Source organism: Cynocephalus volans, chromosome 4 (genome assembly GCF_027409185.1).
Source record: "Cynocephalus volans isolate mCynVol1 chromosome 4, mCynVol1.pri, whole genome shotgun sequence".
Lineage (NCBI taxonomy): Eukaryota > Metazoa > Chordata > Mammalia > Dermoptera > Cynocephalidae > Cynocephalus > Cynocephalus volans.
This window is the reverse complement of record NC_084463.1, coordinates 147,239,974-147,260,261: the sequence shown is the minus strand read 5'-3', so window position 1 is coordinate 147,260,261 and position 20,288 is coordinate 147,239,974. Positions and strand designations below refer to the sequence as shown.

The following is a 20,288-nucleotide window of genomic DNA, read 5'->3' as shown; positions in this document are numbered from 1 at the left end:
ATAGCTGAGTAGTATTCCATTGTGTAGATGTACCACATTTTCCGTATCCACTCATCTGATGATGGGCATTTGGGCTGGTTCCAACTCTTGGCTATTGTAAAGAGTGCTGCGATGAACATTGGGGAACAGGTATACCTTCGACTTGATGATTTCCATTCCTCTGGGTATATTCCCAACAGTGGGATGGCTGGGTCGTATGGTAGATCTATTTGCAATTGTTTAAGGAACCTCCATACCATTTTCCATAGAGGCTGCACCATTTTGCAGTCCCACCAACAATGTATGAGAGTTCCTTTTTCTCCGCAGCCTCGCCAGCATTTATCGTTCATAGTCTTTTGGATTTTAGCCATCCTAACTGGGGTTAGATGGTATCTCAATGTGGTTTTGATTTGCATTTCCCAGATGCTGAGTGATGTTGAGCATTTTTTCATTTGTCTGTTGGCCATTTGGATATCTTCCTTAGAGAAATGCCTATTTAGCTCTTTTGCCCATTTTTTAATTGGGTTGCTTGTTTTCTTCTTGTAAAGTTGTTTGAGTTCCTTATATATTCTGGATATTAATCCTTTGTCAGATGTATATTTTGCAAATATTTTCTCCCACTCTGTTGGTTGTCTTTTAACTCTTTTAATTGTTTCTTTTGCTGTGCCGAAGCTTTTTAGTTTGATATAATCCCATTTGTTTATTTTTCCTTTGGTTGCCCGTGCTTTTGGGGTCGTATTCATGAAGTCTGTGCCCAGTCCTATTTCCTGAAGTGTTTCCCCTATGTTTTCTTTAAGAAGTTTTATTGTCTCAGGGTGTATATTTAAATCCTTAATCCATTTTGAGTTGATTTTAGTATATGGTGAGAGGTATGGATCTAGTTTCATTCTCCTGCATAACGATATCCAGTTACCCCAGCACCACTTGCTGAAGAGGCAGTCCCTTCCCCAGTGAATAGGCTTGGTGCCTTTGTCAAAGATCAGATGGCAGTAAGTGTGAGGGTTGATTTCTGGATTCTCTATTCTATTCCATTGGTCAGTGTGTCTGTTTTTATGCCAGTACCATACTGTTTTGGTTATTATAGCTTTGTAGTATAGCTTAAAGTCAGGTAGTGTTATGCCTCCAGCTTTATTTCTTTTGCTCAGCATTGCTTTGGCTATTCGTGGTCTTTTATTGTTCCATATAAATGTCTGAATAGTTTTTTCCATTTCTGAGAAAAATGTCTTTGGAATTTTGATGGGGATTGCATTGAATTTGTATATCACTTTGGGTAGTATGGACATTTTCACTATGTTGATTCTTCCAATCCAAGAGCATGGAATATCTTTCCGTCTTCTTGTATCCTCTCTAATTTCTCTCAGCAGTGGCTTGTAGTTCTCATTATAGAGATTTTTCACCTCCTTCGTTAACTCAATTCCTAAGTATTTTATTTTTTTGGTGGCTATTGTAAATGGGCAGGCTTTCTTGATTTCTCCTTCTGCATGTTCACTATTGGAGAAAAGAAATGCTACTGATTTTTGTGTGTTGATTTTGTATCCTGCTACTGTGCTGAAATCATTTATCAATTCCAACAGTTTTTTTGTAGAGGTTTTAGGCTGTTCGATATATAGGATCATGCCATCTGCAAACAGGGACAGTTTGACTTCATCTTTTCCAATCTGGATGCCCTTTATTTCCTTCTCTTCTCTGATTGCTCTGGCTAGTACTTCCAACACTATGTTGAATAGGAGTGGTGAGAGTGGGCATCCTTGTCTAGTGCCTGTTCTTAAAGGAAAAGCTTTCAGCTTTTCCCCATTCAGGATGATATTGGCAGTGGGTTTGGCATATATGGCTTTAATTATGTTGAGATACTTTCCCTCTATACCTAACTTATAGAGGGTCTTTGTCATGAATGAGTGCTGAACTTTATCAAATGCTTTTTCAGCATCTATAGAGATGATCATATGGTCCTTGTGTTTGAGTTTATTAATATGGTGTATCACATTTATTGATTTGCGTATGTTGAACCAACCTTGCATCCCTGGGATGAATCCCACTTGATCGTGATGAATAATTTTTCGTATGTGTTGCTGTATTCTGTTTGCTAGTATTTTAGTGAGGATTTTTGCATCTATATTCATCAAGGATATCGGCCTGTAGTTTTCTTTTTTGGTTATATCTTTACCTGGTTTTGGTATCAGGATGATGTTTGCTTCATAGAATGAGTTTGGGAGATTTGCGTCCGTTTCAATCTTTTGGAATAGTTTGTAAAGAATCGGTGTCAATTCCTCTTTGAATGTTTGGTAAAATTCTGCTGTGAATCCATCTGGTCCTGGGCTTTTCTTTGTTGGGAGCCTTCTGATAACAGCTTCAATCTCCTTTATTGTTATTGGTCTGTTCAAATTTTCTACGTCTTCACGGTTCAGTTTTGGGAGCTTGTGTGTGTCCAGAAATTTATCCATTTCCTCCAGATTTTCAAATTTGTTGGCGTATAGTTGTTTATAGTAGTCTCGAATGATTCCTTGTATTTCAGATGAATCGGTTGTAATATCGCCTTTTTCATTTCTAATTTTTGTTATTTGAGTCTTCTCTCTTCTTTTTTTTGTTAGCCATGCTAATGGTTTGTCAATTTTATTTATCTTTTCAAAAAACCAACTTTTTGATTCGTTGATCTTTTGAATTGTTTTTTGGTTTTCAATTTCATTCAGTTCTGCTCTGATCTTAATGATTTCTTTCCGTCTGCTAACTTTAGGATTGGATTGTTCTTGTTTTTCTAGTTCTTTAAGGTGAAGTGTTAGGTTGTTCACTTGCCATCTTTCCATTCTTCTGAAGTGAGCATTTAATGCAATAAATTTTCCCCTCAATACTGCTTTTGCAGTATCCCACAGGTTTTGGTATGATGTATCATTGTTTTCATTAGTTTCAATAAACTTTTTGATTTCCTGCTTGATTTCTTCTTGGACCCATATGTCATTAAGTAGAATGCTGTTTAATTTCCATGTGTTTGTATAGTTTCCAGAGTTTTGTTTGTTATTAATTTCTAGTTTTAATCCATTGTGGTCTGAGAAGATACATGGGATAATTCCAATTTTTTTGAATTTATTGAGACTTGATTTGTGACCTAATATGTGATCTATCTTGGAGAATGATCCATGTGCTGATGAGAAGAATGAATATTCTGAGGTTGTTGGATGGAATGTTCTGTAGATATCTGCCAATTCCAATTGGTCTAGAGTCTTGTTTAGATCTTGTGTTTCTCTACTGATTCTTTGCCTAGATGATCTGTCTAATATTGACAGTGGAGTGTTCAGGTCCCCTGCTATTATGGTATTAGTGTCTATTTCCTTCTTTAGGTCTAATAGAGTTTGTTTTATAAATCTGGCTGCTCCAACATTGGGTGCGTACATATTTATGATTGTTATGTCTTCTTGATGGATCAGTCCTTTTATCATTAAGTAGTGTCCCTCATTGTCTCTTTTTATGGTTTTTAGTTTAAAGTCTATTTTGTCAGATATAAGAATAGCCACTCCAGCTCGTTTTTCTTTTCTGTTTGCATGGTAAATCTTTTTCCATCCTTTTACTCTTAGTCTGTGTGAATCTTTATGGGTGAGGTGGGTCTCTTGTAGGCAGCATATAGTTGGGTCCTGCTTTTTGATCCAGTCAGCCAGTCTGTGTCTTTTAATTGGGGAATTTAATCCTTTAACATTAAGAGTTGTTATTGAAAGGTGTTGATTTATTCTTAGCATTTTATTGGTTGTTTGGTTGTCTTAGGTATCTTTTGTTCCTTGCTTTCTGATTTACTGTTTGGTTTCTTTGTGTGTTGGTTCCTTAGGTTGTAGATAGTGTTTTTGTTAGCTTGTTTTCTCTTCATGAATGCCATTTTTATTGTACTAGCGGGTTTAGATTTTTCTTAGGTTTTTATGGCAGTGGTAGTTATTTTTCAGGAACCAAACCCAGTACTCCCTTGAGGATTTCTTGTAAGGGTGGTCTTGTGGTAGTGAACTCCCGCAGTTTTTGTTTGTCTGAGAAATATACTATTTGCCCCTCATTTCGGAAGGATAGCCTTGCAGGGTAGAGTATTCTTGGCTGGCAATCTTTGTCTTTTAGTATTTTGAAAATATCATCCCATTCCTTTCTAGCTTTTAGGGTTTGTGATGAAAAGTCTGATGTTAACCTGATTGGGGCTCCCTTATAGGTGATTTGACGCTTCTCTCTTGCAGCTTTTAAGATTCTCTCTTTGTCTCTGAGTTTTGCCAATTTAACTATGACATGTCTTGGAGAAGGCCTTTTTGGGTTGAATACGTTTGGAGATCGTTGAGCTTCCTGGATCTGAAGATCTGTGATTTTTCCTATACCTGGGAAGTTTTCTGCCACTATTTTGTTGAATATGTTTTCAATGGAATCTCCATTTTCCTCCCCTTCTGGAATACCCATGACTCGGATATTTGAGCGCTTGAGGTTGTCTGATATCTCTCTCAGATTTTCTTCCATGTCCTTGATTCTTTTTTCTTTCTTTTTGTCTGCTTGTGTTATTTCAAACAGCCCATCTTCAAGTTCAGAGGTTCTCTCTTCAACTTCGACAAGCCTGCTGGTTAAACTCTCCGTTGTGTTTTTTATTTCGCTGAATAACTTCTTCAGTTCAGCAAGTTCTGCTACATTTTTTTTCAGGACATTGATTTCCTTGTATATTTCCTCTTTCAGATCCTGTATACTTTTCCTCATTTCATCATGATGTCTAGCTGAGTTTTCTTGTATCTCATTCAGTTTCCTTAGAATTATCACTCGAAATTCCTTATCAGTTATTTCAAGGGCTTCTTGTTCTATAGGATCTAGAGTATGAGATTTATTAACTTTTGGTGGTGTACTTTCTTGATTTTTTGTATTTCTGGTGTCTTTTTTTTGGTGTTTATTCATTGTGGCAGGGGGTTTCACAGTCCACCGGTTTAAGACTAATGACTAACTAGGATGTTGCTGTGGTTGCCAATTTGGTATGGCTCCCGCCGTGACTGCTCAGTTGGCCTCTAGTGTCTTGTGTGTGTGGTTGCCTCGGGTCTTGGGCTTCTCCGGGGATCCACCTTTCTGGTCAGCTTGTACTCTGCTGGGCTGGTGGATCACGTACCACAGGGTGTGTGATCTCTGTTGAGCTTTCACTTTCTGTACAGGACTTCTCCCCGTTCAGTGTGCTCTGGCCCAGGCTGTTAGATCGTGCAGTGGCGACCCCACCGGGTGTGTGGTTTCTGTCGAGTCTCCGCCTCCCTGGCCGCACGTCTCCCCCCTCTGTGCACACTGTGCTGGGTTGGGGCGTGTCTTCTGCACCCCTCGTCTATCAGCTGGGCCTTCAAGACCCTGCTCAGCACCGCCTCGCCCAGGAAGACTACCAGGTTTCTGCTAGGCACAGACGACCAGTCTCTCTGGGTGCCTTTGTAGCACTGTGTAGATCTTTCTCGGGTCTTGTTCACCTTTGTATCCCCCCGGTATAAACCGAGTCTAGTGCCCGCCTGCAGCCTGCTCTCCGGCAGGTTCAAGCAGACCTGGGAACTCTCCTACCACACTATTCCCAACCAGAAATTCGTTAGGCTTTTTTCCAAACTGGTGGTCGCAGAGATGGTATCTGCCTCCCAGTAACAGGAAGTTTACCGGGGCGGAGTCCAGGGTGTGGTGGAGTGACAGTCGGCCCGCCCGTACTTCCTAGCCCTCCCAAAACTGGTCGGGACGCCCCACACCCCCAGCCCTGCCAGAGAACCGTGGAGGGAGTGGGAGAGGAGGTCGGCCCGCAGGGTCCGGAAAGCCCCGCGCCAGGCCAAGCAAATGGGAGGGCTCAGTGATGGCCGAGCAGGGCGGAGCTGCCCGCACCTGGGAAAATGGAGGCAGCACCGGGGCAGTGAGTGGCCTGGTGGTGCAGGCGGGGAGCCGCGTGGGCATACACCCCCCGAACAGAGCTTTGCGAGGGATCACTCACAGTGCTGTGCCAGGTCGGGCGCTCGCTCTGTCTCTGGTTTGTTGCCTTCCGTGTTCTCGGCGCTGCCGCCTCGGGCTGTTCAGTCGCGGCGCCGCTCGGGCGCTCCCAGGAGTCTTCTTTAATGCCGGCCTGAAACCTCGAATCCTGGATAGGGCAGCTGGCCGCCTTCAGTGCGGCCCCAGCCTCCGGGATCCTGGCTGCATCCACAGCAGCCCTGGCGCCGTGTTCCCTGTTTCAAGACTCACTTTTGCAGCTAAGAATCAGTTCTTTTCCTGCTCCACACTTCAAAGCTGTTGCCTGTAAATGAGGCAGCCTCTCCTGCCGGGGGCAAAATGGCGTTGAGCCCCCACGACCGGCCAGCAGCAGCAGTCCTCCCTTAAGAGATGGCCAGAGAAAGGTCCACAAGTTTCCCGGCTGCCTGAGGCCCAGTGGCCACCTTTTCCACCTCAGCTACTCCGCGCCAGCCGCCGCAGCCGCCGCCATCTTGAAACTCTCAGGTCAAGTACTTTAAACAACAATATATATACATCTCTTACATTCTGCAATGTTAAAACACCATGTGACAAGAAATTGTCAGAACAAGTGAATGAAAGAAGATTTGAAGATATATAAAGGGCAGATCAGTGTGGAAAGGTTACATACCAAGATCTTGTTGTTTTATGTGTGTTTTCCTCCCTCTCTTTTCTGTCATTGGGAACATAGTTTTGTTTTTTTGTTTTTTTTTTTTTTTTTCCTTTTCTAACTCATGCAAAAAAAAAAAACAATACTATATCTATGGGGAAAGTAGATGGAAAGATGAAAGGATTCATGGAATACAAGAAACTGAAAGGTGGGATAGAATACTTGAAGTGGGAGCTATATAGAGGAATACTGGACACTAGGACCAAGAAATGTTGAAGGAGAAAACTTAGGAAACAAGTGGTCACTTTTTGTGCAACCTGGACCTCCTCCAATAACCCATCATATTAGAACTACCCAAATATAACAGACCTATAAATGTGAGGTTCTAAAAAGGACATGTGGGCTTTGGTTATCTGCTGTGCAGGCAGGAACTGATCAGAACCACTTAGGAATTAATGTATGAGCAAAACAGAAGAAATTGGGCATACCACCATTATTAAACTAGTAACTAAGTCTTGCAGCAGACATCCTCTGCTCATTCAGAGAAGAATTTGGTTTAGAAGTGAAGGAATCATTTAACTTGGAATAATAATTACATTGAAGCTTTAGATTTATCTATGAAGGCTATCAAAGAATATTGGTCACAGTAAACAGCATCCATTTTGGGGAAAAATAAATACATTTAAGGTAGAGGGAAATTTTAAAAATAATTTTCTCAAACTCAAGGATGATTTTTTAAAATTTAATCCTGAATCTGGAATGTTTAATTTCTGATGTATTTCTTTTTTTTCTTTTTTCTTTTTTTTTTTTTTGTGACTGGTAAGGGGATTGTAACCCTTGGCTTGGTGTTGCCCACACCGCGCTCAGCCAGTGAGTGAACCAGCAATCCCTATATATGATCCTAACCCGCGGCCTCAGCGCTCCCAGCGCCGCATTCTCCTGAGTGAGCCACAGGCTCGGCCCTCGGATGTATTTCAATTCAGTAAAAAATAAATGTTTAAGAATTTGGTCACAAGGATATTAGGAATTCAATGGGGAATAAATTGAGCTTATAAAAAAGTCCACTCTAATATCTAGGTAAATTTTTGATTAACTAATCTTTTCATAATTTTTTTTTCTCTCTTTCCTTGTTCTATTTATTTATTTATTTATTTATTTATTTATTTATTTATTTATTTATTTATATTTATTTTTTTTAAATTTTATTTTGACGATATACATTGTGGCTGATTATTGCTCCCCATCACCAAAACCTCCCTCCCTTCTCCCTCCCCCCCTCCCCCCCAACAATGTCCTTTCTGTTTGCTTGTTGTATCAACTTCAAATAATTGTGGTTGTTATATCTTCTTCCCCCCCCCCCCGGGTTTGTGTGTGTGTGTGTGTGTGTGTGTGTGAATTTATATATTAATTTTTAGCTCCCACCAATAAGTGAGAACATGTGGTATTTCTCTTTCTGTGCCTGACTTGTTTCACTTAATATAATTCTCTCAAGGTCCATCCATGTTGTTGCAAATGGCAGTATTTCATTCGTTTTTATAGCTGAGTAGTATTCCATTGTGTAGATGTACCACATTTTCCGTATCCACTCATCTGATGATGGGCATTTGGGCTGGTTCCAACTCTTGTCTATTGTAAAGAGTGCTGCGATGAACATTGGGGAACAGGTATACCTTCGACTTGATGATTTCCATTCCTCTGGGTATATTCCCAACAGTGGGATAGCTGGGTCGTATGGTAGATCTATCTGCAATTGTTTGAGGAACCTCCATACCATTTTCCATAGAGGCTGCACCATTTTGCAGTCCCACCAACAATGTATGAGAGTTCCTTTTTCTCCGCAGCCTCGCCAGCATTTATCGTTCATAGTCTTTTGGATTTTAGCCATCCTAACTGGGGTTAGATGGTATCTCAATGTGGTTTTGATTTGCATTTCCCGGATGCTGAGTGATGTTGAGCATTTTTTCATATGTCTGTTGGCCATTTGGATATCTTCCTTAGAGAAATGCCTATTTAGCTCTTTTGCCCATTTTTTAATTGGGTTGCTTGTTTTCTTCTTGTACAGTTGTTTGAGTATGCTTGGTGGTTAACAGTCCATTCTGAGCAAACGTCATAGGTTGCCATATTATGGATCTCATAATCCTTTTCCATCTGCCTTCCAAATCACAGCAGATTGTACAAAGATGACACTTGACCTAGGGGAGTTATTCCATAGATTGTCCAATTATCTAATATAGTCTATTCAATTCAATAGCAGATCTACTCAGCTTTCCTCTCTGGAATTCTGAACAGGTGAACTGACAGGTTAAAGGAAAAAGGGAGAAACTTATAAAGTATGTGGAGAGAAAATCTGTGTCTTCACAACCCAGGCATGCCAGAATGGTTCAACATATGCAAATCTACAAATGTCATACATCACATTGATGTAATGAAGACTGAAAAAAAATGATCGGGCCGAGCCCCGTGGCGTACTCAGGAGAGTGCGGCGCTGGGAGCGCAGCGACGCTCCCACTGCGGGTTCAGATCCTATATAGGAATGGCCGGTGCACTCACTGGCTGAGTGCCGGTCATGAAAAAGACAAAAAAAAAAAAATATATGATCATCTCTATATCTCTATAGATGCAGAGAAAGCATTTTACAAAATTAAATTCAACATCCTTTCATGAGAGAAACTCTCCACTTTGACCCATACCTCTCACCATATACCAAAACCAACTCAAAATGTATTAAAGAATTAAATATACATCCTGAAACAATAAAACTCCTTAAAGAAAACATAGGGGGAACACTCCGGGAAGTAGGACTGGGTACAGAATTCATGAATATGACCCCAAAACCACAGGCAACTAAAGGAAAATAAACAAATATGATTATATCAAACTAAAAAGCTTCTGCACAGCAAAAGAAACAATCAACAGAATGAAAAGACAACCAACAGAATGGGAGAAAATATTGGCAAAATATACATCTGACAAAGGATTTCTATCTAGAAAATACAAGGAACTCAAACAAATTTACAGCAAATAAACAAATAACCCAATTAAAAAGTGGGCAAAGGAGCTAAATAGGCATTTCTCAAAGGAAGATATATGAATGGCCAACAGACACCTGAGAAAATGCTCAACATCACTCAGGATCTAGGAAACACAAAGCAAAACCACTTTGAGATACCATCTCACTCCTATCACGATGGCTAAAATCCAAAATACTGAGAATGATAAATGCTGGTGAGGTTGCAGAGAAAAAGGAACTCTCATACACGGTTGATGGGACTGCAAAATTGTGCAGTCTTTATGGAAAATGGTATGAAGGGTCCTCAAACAATTACAGATAGATCTACCATGTGACGCAAGTATTCCACTGCTGGGAATATACCCAGAGGAATGGAATTCATCATGCTGAAGGGATACCTGTACTCCAATGTTCATCGCAGCACTCTTTACAATAGCAAAGAGTTGGAACCAGCTCAAATGTCCATCATCAGATGAGTGGATAAGGAAACTCTGGTTTATCTACACAATGGAATACTATTCCGTTATAAAAAAAAAAAAAAGAAAAAAGAAAAGAAATACTACCATTTTCAACAACATGGATTGACTTAGGGAAAATTATATTAAGTGAAACAACACAGGCACAGAAAGAGAAGTACCTCATATTCTCACTTATTCATGGGAGCTAAAAATAAATAAACACTCAAACAAATAAATGGTGGGACAGAAGAAGACACAACAATCACAACAATTCCTTGAACTTGTTAAGACAAGAAAACAAATATGATGTAGGTGGGAAGGGGAGAAAGGAAGGGAAGAAGAGGAACAGGGAAAGGGTCATGAAAATCTACTACAACATATATGGAGAAGTTAAAATTTTAAAAAAAACTTTTCACATAAAAAAGTATACCTCAACACAATAAAGTCCATATATTATAAACCCACAGCTAAGATCATGGTCAATGGTGATAAGTTGAAAGTTTTTCCTCTGAGATCAAGAATAAGGCAAAAATGCCCACTCTAGCCACTTCTATTCAACATAATATGGGAAGCTCTAGCCAGGGTGATTAGACAAGATAAATAAATAAAAAGTATCCAAGTTGGAAAAGAGAAATTAAATTGTCCCTATTTTCATATGATGTAATCTTATCTATAGAAAAGCCTATCCACCAAAAACTATTGGAACTAATAAGTGAATTCAGTAGCATTGCAGGATATGAAATCAACATACAAAAATTGGTAATGTTTCTATATAGTAAAAAAAAAAACTATCTGAAAAGGAAATCAAGAAAACAATCCCATTTATAATAGCTACCAAAAACATGAAACAATTAGGAATAAATTTAACCAAGGAGGTGAAAGACCTGTACACTGAAACTATAAAACATTGAAGGAAGAGATTGAAGAAGACACAAATAAATGGAAAGACATTCCATGTTCATGTATTGAAAGGATTAATATTGTTAAAATGTCTATACTATCCAAAATGAGCTACAAGTTCAATGCAATTCCTGTCAAAATCCCAATATCATTTCTCACAGAAATACAAAAAACAATCATAAATTGCTATGAAACCACAAAAGACCACACAGAGCGAAAGCAATCTTCAGCAAAAAGAACAAAGCTGAAGTTTTTATACTATCTGATTTTAAAATGTGTTAAAAGCTACTGTAATCAAAACAGCATGCTAAAAACAGATTGGAGTAAAAACAGACACAGAGATCAATGGAACAGGATAGGGAGCCCAGAAATATCAGTGCATTTATGATCAATTAATTTTCAGCAGAGATGCCAGGAACACAATGGAAAAGGAAAATCTTTTCAATAAATGGTGCTGGGAAAACTGTATGTCCCCTTGGAGAAAAATGAAATTAGACACTTACTTAAAACCCTATACGAAAATTAATTCAAAATGGATTAAAGACTTAAGCGTAAGATCTGTAACTGTAAAACTACTGAAAGAAAACATAGTGGAAAAACTCCACAACACTCATCTGGGTGATGATTTTTTGGATACAACCACAAAGCACTAGCAACAAATGTTAAAACAAAGGGGATTACATCAAAATAAAAAGCAAAAGAAACAATCAACAGAGTGAAGAGACCAGCTACAGAATGTGATAAAATATTTGCACAGCAAAAGGAACAATCGACAGAGTGAAGAGACAACCTACAGAATGTGATAAAATATTTGCAAATCATACAACTGATAAAGGGTTAATATCCAAAATATGTGAGAAACACAAACAACTCAATTTAAAAATGGGAAAAAGCCTGAATAAATATCTCAAAAAGAAAACATACAAATTGTCAACAAGTATATTAAAAAAAGGCAAAATCCCTAATCATCAGGGAAATGCAAATTAAAAACACAATGAGCTATCACCTCACATCTGTCAGATAAAATGTCTCTTACCAAAATAGACAAAAGAAAACAAGTGTTGGCAAGGATGTAGAGAACATGCTGAATACTGTTGGTGGAAATGTAAATTAGTGGATCCATTATGGAAAACACTATAGGGATTTTCAAAAAATTGAGAATAGAAGTACCATATGATCCAGTGATCCCACTACTGAGTATATATTCAAAGGAAGGGAAATCAGTACGTTGAGATACCTGCACTCCCATGTTTCTTTCAGCACTATTAACAGTAGCCAAGATACGGAATCAACTTGTGTCCATCAACAGCAGAATGAGTAAAGAAAATATGGTATACATACGCAATGAAATATTATTCAGCCTTTAAAAAGAAGGAAATCCTATCATTTGTAAGAACATGGATGAATATGGAAGACATTATGCTAAATGGAATAAGGCTGGCACAGAAAGAAAATACGGCCTTGCTGCTGGAGACCTCAGGCAGGATGTCCTGGTGCCTGTTTCTGCAGGGATGGGCCTGAACCTGGGTCCATGAGGGCTGGCCTGGTACTGGGGCATTCCTGGAGCCTGAATCTGGGTCCTGGGTCTGCAGGGCTGGTCTTGGGACTTCATTCCATGGGGTCTGGGGTCTACTAGGGTGATCCTGAACATTGGGTCTCCTGGAGCAAGTATAGACACCATGTCCTTTGTAAACTGAGTCTACAGGGACCAGCCTAGATAGAGCCTAGAGCTATGTCAGTGCAGGGGCCTGAGTACTCTGGGTCTGGTCTAGAGCCTAGGATCTCAAACACTGGTCTGGTCACTGAAGCCAGTGGGGCTGGCCTGGGTCCTGGGACCACCAGACTGGTCTGGAGGCTGTGTCTGCTGGTGCTGGGCTGGAGACTGGGTTCACAAGGGCTGGCATGGCTCCTGGAGTTTTCTGGACTGGCGTGGGCACTACATACACAAGGATGGTCCTGGAGTCTAGGTCTTTGGAGCATGGGGCTACTGGGGCCAGCCTGGAGCCTGTGTCTACAAGTGCCTGCCTGGTGTTTGAAATCAGGGGTGCCAACCTATTGCTACAATGGGCCTGAAGTCTAGGGCCACAGGGATTGGCCTGGTGCCAGGAGGGCCTAGATTCTGTATTTACAGGAGCTGGCTGAGGCTGGTCCACAGTTGCTGGCCTGTTGACTAGGAATGCAGGGCCAGTATGGTGCTGGAACACGCCTGGAGCCTAATTCTGTGGGGGCTGGATGGATGCTGGGGTAATCTGGAGCCTGGGGACCCTGGGGTTAGCCTGGCACTGGGGCGGACCTGGAATCTGGGGTTGGGGATTCTCCCTGATTCTGGCTTTTACTGGGGAAGGCCCAGTGTTGGGGTCAGAGGAAAAATCCAGTGCTCACTTTCCTCTCCTTCCCATTAGGGAGCATCTCTCTGCAGCTTGGGGTTGGGGGACAGTAGATGTGGGTGTTGTAAACCTGTCCTTTCTATGCTCTTCAGTGCATCTTTTCTTATTTTAACGGATCCATGGCTAAAGGAAAATAAAAGTTAATAGATGCGTGAAAGGGTCCAGGAGGTGAAACATCAGAAGAGGAGTTTCCTGCACCAAAGGCAAACACTGCTGCCTCTGTGGTTTTCCCTGTATCTGTCCCTGGTTATGGGGCCGGACTAACTCAGTCAGGGGACTGTGTGAAAGCAACTGAAACATGCTGCTGAGAAAAAACAAGGCCTGGGCAGGGAGAGATGGCTGGGAAGTGGGAACCAAGGCACAGAGCAGAGATCAGGACTTATAAGATGTAGAGGTAAATGATAATTACTTAATGAAGAAAATAAACAAGTGAATAAAATGTTATGGGAGCTAAGGGCCAGCTGGGTCATTACCTCCATGATAGGTAATGGGAATACATGTTAAATAGTTGGTCTTTTGGACATCACTTGTTTCATAACCAATGCGTGATTGTTACTGACATAAGGGGATGTTCTATATGTGTGAGAACAGTATATGCAGCCAAATAAAGAAAGATGTTGTGTTTGACCTGTTGTCTTTTTTCCCCAAGAAAAACACGTACTGTTTATGCCATGAGCCCATGTAAATAGGAAGAATTTATTTTTCTCTTTCATAAACAGGGATGTACAAATTGTAATAAATTTGGTCATTTTCAACACATTCACTTCCAGCTTTTAAGCTGATGTAAGTTTTTTGATGGTTTTTCAAAAGAGAAATTTAAATCTGGCAATATTTGTGTTTCTTTACAAGTAACTGCTGAGATAGTAATTTGTCCAGCTGCCCTCTGCTATAAGAGCTCTACTTAATTTTATCTTCTTCATGATTTTTCTGTCTTTTACACTTCCTTGAACAGTGCCTTCAGAATGACTCTCGATGAAAGGGTTACATGTCTTAAAAGTTAAATGCATTTCCAAAAGAAAGATATACAAATGGCCAACAGACACATGAAAAAATACTCAACGTCACTAAGCATAAGGGAAATGCAAATCAAAACCACAGTAAGATATCATCTAACCCCAGTTAGACTGGACATTATCAAAAAAGACAGAAAAACAAATGTTGGCGAGGATGCAGAGAAAGGGGAACTTTCTTACACTGTTGGTGAGACTGTAAATTGGTGTGGCCATTATCAGAAACAGTATGGAGTTTCCTGAAACAACTACAGACAGAACTGCCATATGATCCAGCAATTCCACTGCCAGGTATATACCCACAGGAATGGAAATCATCATGTTGAAGGGATACCTGCACACCTATGTTTATTGCAGTTCTATTTACAATAGCTAAGAGTTGGAACCAACCTAAATGTTCATCTAGGGACAACTGGATAAGGAAAATATGGTATATATGCACCATGGACTACTACTCTGCCATAAAAAGAATGGAATTCTACCATTTATAGCCTGGAGAAAATTATGTTAAGTGAAATAAACCAGGCACAGAGGGAAAAATACCATATGTCCTCACTCTTAAGTGGAAAGTAAGAGAAAAGAGGAAGGGGGAAAAAAGACCAAAAAAGACCACAGTGGTACATTGGACTTGCAGAGAGAGAAAACATACATAGGGCTGCGGAGTGAGGAAGAGGGGGAAGGGAGGTCAGGGATTAATTGGGTGGGGGACATGATAAATAATTGCAATTTTTGGTAAGAGGCATCCGGATAATATTGATCTGACCATCGCATCTGGGGCACAGGTGGTAAAGGTCAGCTTTGTACACCATGAATATGCATAATCAATATAAATAAATAAATAAATAATAAATTTACACATGCTTCATTTATAAAATCCTAATAGCATCAGTATTTAAAATATTTCCACAAAACAATGTATGCAAAATCTATAACTCTAAGGTCTTATTTTCAGAAAAAAATTAAGTTTAATGATTGTCAAGAGATTAATAAAGTAGAATTAGTATTTGAGTAGTTATTAATTTAAACCTCTAAGTCCTATATTTTTCATTCTTTCCACTCAAGTTAACAAAGTAGCATAAAATCTATGAGACTGTTTTTAGCTTTTTCATTCACATTTAGCTCTTTTCTTTATACAGTTACTAAATCAATAAACTTCTGTAAATTAATTGTGTGCTTATTTCAAAAATATTTGACACCAAACTTTTCTCATGGCATTCATCTCTGTATTTCTTAGAATATAGATTATGGGATTGAACATGGGAGCAATGATTGTGCAAAATAGTGCCAATACTTTATCCTCAGGGAAAGTGGTAGGAGGTCTAAGGTAGGCAAATACAGAAGGCCCCCAAAATAAGATGACCACAGTGAAATGAGACCCCCAGGTAGAGAGGGCTTTGTGTCTTCCCTCGACTGACTGATTTCTTAAAGCGAATAACATACCGACATAAGAAACAAACATGACCACAAAGAACTAAGGAAACCATAGCTGAATTGGCAACCACAAGGACACCAGTGATGTAGGTGTCAGTACAGGCAACTTTTAGCAATGGGAAAATATCACAAAAACAGTGATCAATCTCACTGGGACCACAGAAGGACAACTGGAGTGTAATAGGTAACTGAGGAAAGGAATGGACAGTTCCACCAGCCCAAACAGCCAAGATGAAGAGAGTGCATTTTGTCCTGTTCATGATAATCATGTGGTGGAGAGGGCTGCAGATGGCAAGGTAGCGATCAAAGGCCATGGAGGTAACAATGACGACTTCAATACTTCCAAAGAAGTGCGTGGTAAAGATCTGTAACACCCAATTGCCATAGAAAATGGTTTTTGACACCCCTCCCCCCCAGCAGTTCACCAACTAATTTTGGAGTAACACTGGAAGTATAGCAGATGTCCATAGAGGACAAATGGCTGAGGAATTAGTACACGGTTGGTAAGACAGGGTGGCATAGAATGGAGACAAGGATCAGATTTCCTAACAGCAACATAACAGAAAAAGAAGAGCACAAAGTAAAATATTCGTATGTTCTGATGATAAGAAAGTCCCAAAAGAATAAATTCTGAGATGTTTCCCTGTCTTTCCATGTCTTTGAGCTGGTGTATGTTATGCACAAATAAGTTAATTATCTGAAAGAAACAAAACTTAAATTGGGACAAAAAATTAACAGTACGAATCCAATAATATAAAATTACTAAAAATAGATGTGCATAGAATATTAATTATTATTTATTCAAGGCATTAAGCTGTATTTTCTTTTTTATTATATCATTTTACAAATCTGTTTGGAATAATAATATAATGGGAATAAAAGGAATAATTATGTTTTCTACTCAATATTACCTGTAATGATTAGAAAATATTTAAATGTTATTTGAAAATTAAAAATCAGCTTATTACTAATAAAAATATTGTTTAGGTAAGAATAAAGCCTTACTCTTAGACCAAAAAAAAGCTCTTTTGCATATATTTTTAAAGTGTGTGCCTTACTTATCTATGCTGTCAACTTTCCTTCTTCTAATATAATCTGGCCAAATTTTCAAATTATCTGGTAGTAAATCATCAGGAAATGGAAATGCAAATATGTTTAAACACGACAGCTGGATTTCAGAATTTTATTTTGTGTAGAGCACACTCTTCTTTGCCATGTGAGCACAATTGTCAATAGGTCACGCTAAACCAATGTAACTACTGTTATATTAAAAAGAAAAGAATGTTTGAAAACTACACAGCAAAAGGAAGAATGTCATTCAATGACTGAGGTTGTGAAAAATAATCACCAAATTTATTTGTGTATAAATTCATTCATTTACATTTCATATGTTGACTCTGTTAAAAAACAGAAAGTATACTGTCATTCAAGTTCCAGACTGCAATCAATAAAGGAAAGATGTGATTACTAAATTCCCCAGATATGTTTGAATTATGCATATGTCATGGATTTTTCTAGGAATATGATGCATTTTATATACAATTAAGGAAGCAAATGTCAATAAAAGGGGATGGTACAACAGGTAACTTTGTGATCAGTTAGCACTTTGTGGTGTTTGCTGCATGAATAAATGAATGAAAAACGCATGGATTTACATCTTTTTTATATCATGCATAATCTTAAGACATTATTTAGTCAGTGGAAAAAATGTATAGTATATAAAGAATTGGAGAATGTACTCCAGAAGCTGTGGTGAGGAATTATCAGACTCCAGTGAGGATGCAAAAGCTCTAGCATTCATTCTACCTTAGTCTGGATCTGATGTAACAGTCATAGCTGGGTGACTGGATGTCTACTACAAAAACATAAAATGTTTTTGAAGCAAGATTATCAAGAAAGCATCAAATATTGTGATTCATAAAATCAAAATCTTTGTTATTTATGGTCTCTGAAATAATTTTAGGTAGCAAATAGGTAATAGGTACAGCATTTAGAAACTGGTCTATACTGTGTGACACCAACTCTATTTTAAATTATTATTCAAAACACAAATTTTATCAAAGAGAATTTTCAGTTTGCTCCTACGTTGTCATCAGTATGACTATAAGGCTTCCTAGCCTACTTTAGCAAAATGAAATTATTAAAAACAGAGCACTAAGAAGTTACCAGTAATTAAGAGTATTGAAAAATTTGGGTGAGGAGGTGTTTGTTGACCTCTCTTCTGCTTATTACACCTGATGCTGATTCTTACTGGGGTGGAATAATGTTACTTTTCAAATACTTCATTTACCTAAAACAACTTGATTTAAAGAAATGCATTAATAAATAAAATGAATAATTTAAAAATGGAAATTATTTGATTAATCCAAATCTATGATTTTTTTAAAAAAAAGAAGAGAGAAGACTCAAATAACAAAAATTAGAAATGAAAAAGGCGATATTACAACTGATTCATCTGAAATACAAGGAATCATTCAAGACTACTATAAACAACTTTACGCCAACAAATTTGAAAATCTGGAGGAAATGGATAAATTTCTGGACACACACAAACTCCCAAAACTGAACCATGAAGACGTAGAAAATTTGAACAGACCAATAACAATAAAGGAGATTGAAGCTGTTATCAGAAGGCTCCCAACAAAGAAAAGCCCAGGACCAGATGGATTCACAGCAGAATTTTACCAAACATTCAAAGAGGAATTGACACCGATTCTTTACAAACTATTCCAAAAGATTGAAATGGACACAAATCTCCCAAACTCATTCTATGAAGCAAACATCATCCTGATACCAAAACCAGGTAAAGATATAACCAAAAAGGAAAACTACAGGCCAATATCCTTGATGAATATAGATGCAAAAATCCTCACTAAAATACTAGCAAACAGAATACAGCAACACATACGTAAAATTATTCATCACAACCAAGTGGGATTCATCCCAGGGATGCAAGGTTGGTTCAACATACGCAAATCAATAAATGTGTTACACCATATTAATAAACTCAAACACAAGGACCATATGATCATCTCTATAGATGCTAAATAAAAGAGATGTAGATCAAGGGATCTAGTAATTTCTCAGGATCTGAAGTAATATGCTGTGGATGTTAGAAGGTGGAAATGCTGATTCTCACTCAGGCTGGAGCTGCATCCCACGTCTGAGACAATGAGATAGAAGAGAGGGTCTCGCAGGAAATGACAATGAAGAGAACTATTTTGAAACCTCATTCCTGCAGAGAATAGTCAAGGTGACAGGTTACCAGAACACCCAGTTTGTCTCCCTGAGTATTTACATAAAAAGTCATTGTATATTTAGAATAATTATGTGTTGTAGAATTATCTGATTCTAAATCATTTTGAAAGAAAACTATGTTAAGTGAAATAAGGCAGGTACAGAAAGAGAAACACCTCATGTCCTCACTCATAAGTCAGAGCTAAAAAATGAATAAAAAAGAAAGAAGCAACAATCACAACAATACATTGAATTTTCAAATGGAGAGAAGGGAACTGTGGTTACTAGAGGTGGAAAAAGCAAGGGGCTTATAAGAAATTGCTTAATGGACACAAAGAATGATTATGTTTTGTAATGATGAATATACTAATTATCCTGATTTTATCATCACATTCTGTACACAGGTATTGATATTCAATTCTGCACCCCACAAACATGTATAATCAATCGTTTCAAGAAAAAAAAAATAATGTCACTTCTTTTTTACCAAAATGTAAATTTCTTAAGTTAGGATTCTGGCTTGTTTCCTAGATCATTATTGACCTTTCATCTGCAGTACCTCCAAATATATCATCCTGTATCTAAGGCAACATTAATGGTCACTGCTGATAACAAAGGGAAGAGGGAAAAGTCAGGTGAGGATAATTTTGGTCATCGAATCAATATTATTTTGACCACTGAGGTAGTAAGAAAACTCCTATAAAAATTTCATCCCACAAATGATGAAATAAAGATTAGGCCATGACCGAATAAGTGGATAGAACAACAGCAACACAGAAAGAGGTAGAAACGTTGAGTGTAATACAGTGATCAGTTGTGATCTGTGACCTAATTGTTTAAACTCTTTAAGCCTCATTTTCCTTGTCTACACAATTAAGATCTAATAGCATAATTCAGAAATACAATGAGAAATGCATAATACATTATGAACTACTCTAGTGTCATACATGGTTCATAATATGCAATTATTTCCTCCTATATTCTTTCATTTTTTTTTAGTCCTCCAACACAATTTTAATTAAAACGTGTAATGGGAAAAGTTTTCAATTAGCAATAATCGCGCCTCGGATAAACCTCATTGGCTACGATACTGCCACTTTGCAAAGCTTATTCTTTCATCTTTGAGTCAATAGTTTAGCAACTAATGAAATTGTCGTGCACGCATGTACAACCAAGTCCAACGAAGAAATTTGTTAAATCTCAACATGAATTTAACGAGCGTGATCCAGTAAACTTCAATTTAGACAATCTGTTAGTGAAAAAAAAAATAAGTCAGTTTGATGATAAATTGGTTATTTTAGGGCATATCTTAACACT

At 38.4% G+C, this 20,288-nt stretch overlaps 2 pseudogenes; both read right to left on the bottom strand.

Moving 5' to 3' along the window:
- Window positions 1-15,477: 15,477 nt before the first annotated feature.
- LOC134376461 (olfactory receptor 4P4-like) lies at window positions 15,478-16,389 on the bottom strand (annotated as a pseudogene).
- A 3,538-nt stretch (window positions 16,390-19,927) lies between these two features.
- LOC134377383 (U4 spliceosomal RNA) lies at window positions 19,928-20,079 on the bottom strand (annotated as a pseudogene).
- Window positions 20,080-20,288: the final 209 nt, after the last annotated feature.